The sequence below is a fragment of the Suncus etruscus genome, chromosome X (genome assembly GCF_024139225.1).
Source record: "Suncus etruscus isolate mSunEtr1 chromosome X, mSunEtr1.pri.cur, whole genome shotgun sequence".
Lineage (NCBI taxonomy): Eukaryota > Metazoa > Chordata > Mammalia > Eulipotyphla > Soricidae > Suncus > Suncus etruscus.
The window spans coordinates 75,293,195-75,300,133 of record NC_064868.1 but is presented as its reverse complement, the minus strand read 5'-3'; the positions used below and the strand labels follow the sequence as shown (position 1 = coordinate 75,300,133).

At 37.6% G+C, this 6,939-nt stretch overlaps 1 non-coding gene across 1 annotated transcript; it reads right to left on the bottom strand.

Moving 5' to 3' along the window:
* Window positions 1–3,885: 3,885 nt before the first annotated feature.
* Window positions 3,886–4,018, bottom strand: LOC125999778 (small nucleolar RNA SNORA51). The gene has a single exon (XR_007492248.1). It is a non-coding gene; the product is annotated as a small nucleolar RNA SNORA51 (small nucleolar RNA).
* Between the last annotated feature and the right edge of the window lie 2,921 nt (window positions 4,019–6,939).

Here is a 6,939-nt window from a genome sequence, read left to right as displayed (position 1 = left end):
ATCCCATCCAGATTTCCCACCTTATTAAAACTCTTTTTTTGTTTGTTTGTTTTTGGGCCACACCCAGTGACGCTCAGGGGTTATTCCTGGCTAAGTTCTCAGAAGTCACTCCTGGCTTGGGGAACCATATGGGACACCGGGGGATCGAACCGCAGTCCGTCCTATGCTAGCGCTTTTAAGGCAGACACCTTACCTCTAGCGCCACCATGCAGGCCCCTTATTAAAACTCTTCACCCTCAGTTCTTAATCCATTAGGCATCCAGACTGACCTCCTACCCCAATGAACCAGCAACCAGCACCCAAGCGAAGGGACAAACAGTCAAACCCACAACTCGTCCCCTGCAAGAAAAGGCAACCAATTCCCCTGTTGACTCATGCTGCTCGGTCCTCCTTACCAACCCTTCCAAATGTGGACTATTACTTGAAACCAGACTTAGCTCTAAAAGTATCCCCAATACAAGAACTCTTCCCAAGACCACCCTGCTGCAAATCTTTTCCATTCTCAAGAGGGTCAGGTTGTGTGATGAAAAGGCGCCTGGGAACCCACACACCACAAAAAAATCTCAAAAGACAATGGGGAAACCTATACTTCCATCATAAGTATAAGACCTGTATTACACTACCTCTTTACCTGCTTTTCCCCAAATGTAAGGTAGTCTCTTGCATCACTTTGTTCCTTTAATTACTTTTTTATTTTATTTTTAAATCTTTTTTCTTTATATATATATATATATATATATATATATATATATGAGGACATATATTTTTATTTCTATTTTTATCTTTTTTGGGGTGTATCTATTTCTGTTTTCTTCTCTTTCCACCCTCAAATGCACCAGCAATATAATGTAGCACCATTTCTCCATGCAAAGGCACACTAAAAAAAGGGGAAATATTATGTATGAAAATGAGCTCTTATCTACTAGAGATAAGAACTCATACTTGTTTACAATATGGGGTATCTCCCACTTTGAAAATATGTCATGTAGTCCCAACTTAGACCCCAGGTGATTAGACACCAACCATTCAGCCTTGAACCCTGGATCCCAGAATAGAAATGACAGTTCTTCACAACAGCCACAGGAAAGAGATCCCATCCGGGACATCCTTAATACTGCCTGAACACCAACAAGTGCTAGCTTTAATATGATATACTGACAACGAGGAAACTGGGAACAATTTGACCTAAAAGCAGGTTATCCTACCTCACCAGCTAACACTAACACAAAATCAGAAGACTTGTCACCCTTTGGTCTGTCCAAATGCCAAGATCGCGATTTACAGATGACTGGCTAATAGAACCATGACCAGACTGTATTTCTCTTGGGACCAATAAAAAAAGCCCTAGTCTAGGGTTTGAGCTACGACCTGCACAACAACCATGATCTCTAGTTCCAGAGGTCTGTCTGAGACCATTGCAATGGAATGGGTCTTCTGGAAACATAACGAAAGACGCTATCCCAGGCCCCATCCTAGGATCAGCGCAAAGACCAAGACCACCAACCACAGAAGACGGATTAAAATGACACTGAGGGAACAGAACTTCTAGAATCACAAAGAAAGACTTCATCATAACTTCCACTCCCTGACCTGTGCAGATACCAAGATCTCTAGATACAGAGGTCTGATTTTATCACCCAGGATGGAGCAGAAGTCTTCCATACACCACAAAAGCATCAAGGTGAGAGTAAATGAACCTGAAAGGAGTCTATAGCTAATCACATGACAATGTACTTCAATGGTGGAGAAACCCTGTATCTCTTAGGCCAAGGGAATTTCTTCCTGAATGACCCCAATATTTACTGAGCCTGTGCAGGAGGAAAGAAAAAGAGAAAAAGGGAAAAAAGCACAATATAATTTTTCTTATTTATCTAGTCTTTGTCGATTTCTTTGTTTTGGTGTGGATATTGAATTTGTTGTCTCCATTTATATTTGTTTTTTTCTTCTTTTCTTTTCTTCCTTTATGTGCTCTGCCATGTTGTTTTTTTTATCTCAAGACCATGGCTTTTATGTGGTCTTATCTTTATTGTTGGAGTGCTCACTGGACATTTTATTTGACAACTCTTTTAGTACTGTTGTGTGTTTCACCTTCTTTTTCCCCTTCATCTCTCCAACCTAGGATGAGAGCCTCCAGAAGGACTCCACACATTTTTGGCATATTTGATTTTTCCCCAGTTTATTACTTTTCTCTTCTTCAAACAAAACCACATAACTTGAACTATCTAGTCCCACCTCCCAATTAGAGCGGGAAATAAGGCAGGTACCAAAACCAAACAGGGGTAGGACCACTAAGTAGTAAGCTAGACACAGAGGGGACCACTTATTCTGGCAGCCCCGGGGGTGAGGGAGGAGGATATGGGAGGTAGGATGGGAAACGAGATGGAGGGAGGGCAATTCGGTGATGGGAATTCCCCTGATTTTATGTTAATATGTACCTAAAATATTATTGTCAATGATATGTAAGCCACTATGATTAAAGTAAAATTCTATTTATTAAAAATATTACACATGGTAAATAATGAATCATTCTTCCCTTCTGGCTGGGTCTCAACAGCCTGCACGTTCTACAAACACCATATAAACAGGCCCATATCACAACTTCAGACCTTCTACCACTGTTCCTTCTCTCCAGTGGAAGCCTGCCTCCAGTTGGCTTTGCTGAGACTAATAGCATCTTACTCTCAGAACCCTCCACATCAGACCTGTGTCACCTAATCAGGTCCATATCATATGTCCAGAACCAATGGACCTACTCCACAAAATACACACTCTTCAGAGTTGTTTCTTATAATTTGGTGAAGAATGGCAAAGAAAAAGGAGAAAAATCCCAGCCTATTCACTCAGCATCTTCCAGGGCAACTAACTACAAAGATGCATGCCCAGCAGAGCAAGAACACTAGAAAACAAATGAGGAAAAGATGCAGAAACCTACAAAGCTCAATGGGTGGAAATAGTATCTCTGAAAATATGAATAACACTAGTAAATTCTAAGATATGTCTTTAGTGACACTATGATGAGGATGTTCAATAAGTTCAAAGAAATTATATCACTGGTGGCCAACCAGCCATGTATAGCAAAGTTTAAGCGTTAACATGAAAAAAGCTGCTACAATCAGAAATGACAGAAATGAAGAACATGCTATGTGATATTTTAAAAAGTCAATAGCAGAATAATTGAAGTTCAGCAAAAGTTTGAGAAGCACAAGAAGAAGAAACCACTAGCAGAAAGTGGAAAATGGTCTGAAAAGAAATGAACCATAAACTAATAGGTGAATTCAAGAAAAACAAACACCAGACTACTAGAGAACAAGAGTAAATGTGATAAAGAAAAAAATAGTTAAAGAAACCATAATTTTTTCCTTTTTATTTAAACATCTTGATTACATATATGATCGTGATTAGCTTTCAGTCATGTAAAGAACACCCCCTTCACCAGTGCAACATTCCCACCACCAATGTCCCAAATTTCCCTCCATCCCACCCCACCCCCACCTGTACTCCAGACAGGCTTTCCAGTTCCCTCTTTCATTCACTTGATTATGGTAGTTCTCTGTGTAGTTATTTCTATAGCTGTACTTACCACTCTTTGTGGTGAGCTTCATGGAGTGAGCTGGTGTTCCAGCCCTCCTCTCATTGTCTCTGAGGATTGTTGCAAAAATGACTTTTATTTTTCTTAAAACCCATAGATGAGTGAGACTATTCTGCATCTCTTTTTCTCCCTCTGACTTATTTCACTCATCATGATAGATTCTATGTACATCCATGTATAGGAAAATTTCATGACTTCATTTCTCCTGATGGCTGCATAATATTCCATTGTGTATATGTACCACAGTTTCTTTAGCCATTCGTCTTTGGAAGGGCATCTTGAGAAACCATAAATTTTTTTGTCCCACAATTCACAATACAGACCAGGCAAAGGGCTTGGGTTGAGGTGTATATGGGGTGCATTTACTGTGCCTCCTCTTTCTATACAGTCAGTGTACAGAACACAGCCTGCGGTAAGAATTTGGAGGCCTTATCTTTTCTTTTCTTTTTTGATTTTTTAATATATATAAAATCCTTCACCAGTGCAACATTCCCATGACCAATATCCCAAGTGTCCTTCCTCCCCTCACTACACAAGCCTGTACTCTAGAAGGCTTTCCAAAAAATAAAAAAAGAAACCATAAATAAGAATTTTCCAGAGTTGAGGTTTACAGGTACCAAGTGCCGAAAGGTCCAATGGATCCCAGTGAAAATAGACTCAAGTAGAAAAATTCCAAAACACATTGTACTCAAAATGACAATATCCAAGGATAGAATACTGAAAGTAGTTAAGAGCAGAATAGGAAGGCCTATAAGAAGTACAGTAGATTCAGTAAATGAAACTCTGCGCCAGAAGTGTAGGGAGAAATAGGATAAAAGCTCAAAGTAATAAACACCTCACTAAAAGGACTCTGTCCATCTAGATTATCATTCAGATTTGAAGGAATGATACATAGGTTTATGGGCAGGCAAAACGTAGGAAATTAATAGCATTAAAACTAGTTTTGCATGAAATGTTAAAAGAGATTATCAACTTTTCAATTTGTATTATTGAGTATAACACTCACAAATGGTGCATATAATTACACTCTACTAGTTTGATAAAGGTATTGGTCACAGGTTATACTGTGAATGGATTGTGTTAGAACATTGTATGATTGAAACTCAATCATTAACAACTCTAACTGTGTATCTCACTAGTTATTAGATAAATTATTAGATAAAATATGGTACAACTCCTCTTAGCCTGCTAAAGAATTTTATATATTTTAAATAATTAACATTTTATTTATATTCATTAAAAATCATATATAAATAATCACAGAGACCGTCTTAATTTATTTTATGAGAACTAAATTTCATTCCTTTAAGGATTTTTATTTTGTTATGGGGTCATATTTAGCAATGTGTAGGGATTACTCCTGGCTTTACAGTCAGGAATTACTCTTGGTTGTACTCAGGTGACCATATGGGATGCCAAGAATTGAAACCTGGTCAGATGCATGCAAGGAAAATTCCTTACCCATTGTACTATCACTGGTATCCCAATGGTCATGCTTTTAAATTTCTATGGAGCAAGTATTATGCAATACATTTTATATGCCTACCAAAGGAGTGGGCTGTAGAGTGGGAGGGAATATGGAGTCGGAGGGAGAAAACTGGTAGTGAAATTGGTGTTGGAAGTTTGTACTTCTGAAACAACTCTATCATGAACAACTTTATAAATCATAGTTCTTAATAAAAGTAAGAATATAGGTCTAAAATAAGAAGACATTCCACTAAATGGAAGAGTACATCAGAAAGTGACCCATATCCAAGATACATAAAGTACTCACAAAGATCAATAACAACAACAGCAACAACTTTCCATCATGACTGAAAATTAGGGAGAACTGAAGAGATATTATATAAGGTAAGGCACTTGACTTATATGTGACCAACCCCAGTTTGATTCCCTGCACAAGCTATGATCCTCTGAACACTACAAGTACTGATACAAGAAAATTCCATGGACATTGCTGGCTCTGTCCCAGCACAAAAAAATAATAAAAATGATAATTTGGGGGGCAGAGAGATAGTACACGGGGAAGGTGTTTGTCTTGCATGTGATTAACCCTAGTTCAAGTCTTGAGACTTCATATAGTTCCCCAAACAATGCCAGGAGTGATCCTGAAGCACAAAGTCAGGAGTAAGCCCTCAGTACTGCCAGATATAGCCCTAAAAGCAAAACAAATTTAAAAATAACAAACAAACAAACAAACAAAGCATCTATACCTTTCACATTTGTTTAACCAGAACAATATTGCTAAATATCTAAGAATAAAGATTATATTGAGTGGGGCATAACACAGATAAGAGAAGATACCAATATTTTTATAGCATCCCAAAATGTTGATTCAATCAACCAAATGAAAATCTTCCCTACCTCTTGTCTTGCAGAATTATATATTTGAGTGGAAATGGGTAAATAAATAGCCAAGGGAAAGATAAAGTAAGATGAAAGTCAGGTGCAGGCAATGTGGTAGTAAAAGAGGGTGGATAGTAGTTAAAAATGCAAAATGGCTGTTGTTCTTTTTCTTTACAGTTGTGAGGAAGAGCTAATTACTGGATAATGACAGCAATATACTTACAACTACACAGAAATACAAGACAGAATAGGAAATGGCTCTCCAAAGGAAAATTTTCAATCACAAACAATACTCTTAACTTTTGAAGGTGCTCCCAGTTGCATAAGTAACTAAGATATTGCTAAATACTGCTTGCAACTCTGACTCTAATCTGTGCTCTCCAGAGATTGAATTGGACTGGTGGCAGAGGATATAGAGGACCTATCCAAAACAGAGTTCAAACTACTTAAAAGAAAATCCCTGGATCCATGATTGAATGAATCTGCGGTGGTACCTATTCCAACCATGTATTACTAGAATAGTGAGTGCTTTATAAAGTTGGCTGAAAGATCAATCATGCCTAAAGCAAAGAGAAGCCATCCAATGCAATGTTCTTTCAACCCACTGGTTGAAATATTTTTTTGGTACCTAATTTTAATCCACTGATTTGAATTTATTTAAATGTTCACTTAATCTACTTGAAAGATTAAGCAAAGTCAACTAGAGTTTGAACCTCAAGGTTGACTTGTATATGGGCAGTTATTCAATCCAGCAGGTCCAGAAATTTTAGAATCATCTGACCAATGGATTTGTGAGTTCAACAAATAAAATTTATAAGTTTTATAATTTGTTCTTAAGAATATAACTAGTTTATTCAAGCAATATTATTAAAGACATTCTCTGTAGAGGACATGGTGCTATGTTCTACGAATTATATCAAAGACAATAAACCCTCCTGGGAAACTGTAACAAATATAACTATAACCAGCAAAAGATGACAAATTGGGTAAATTATTGGTATTGG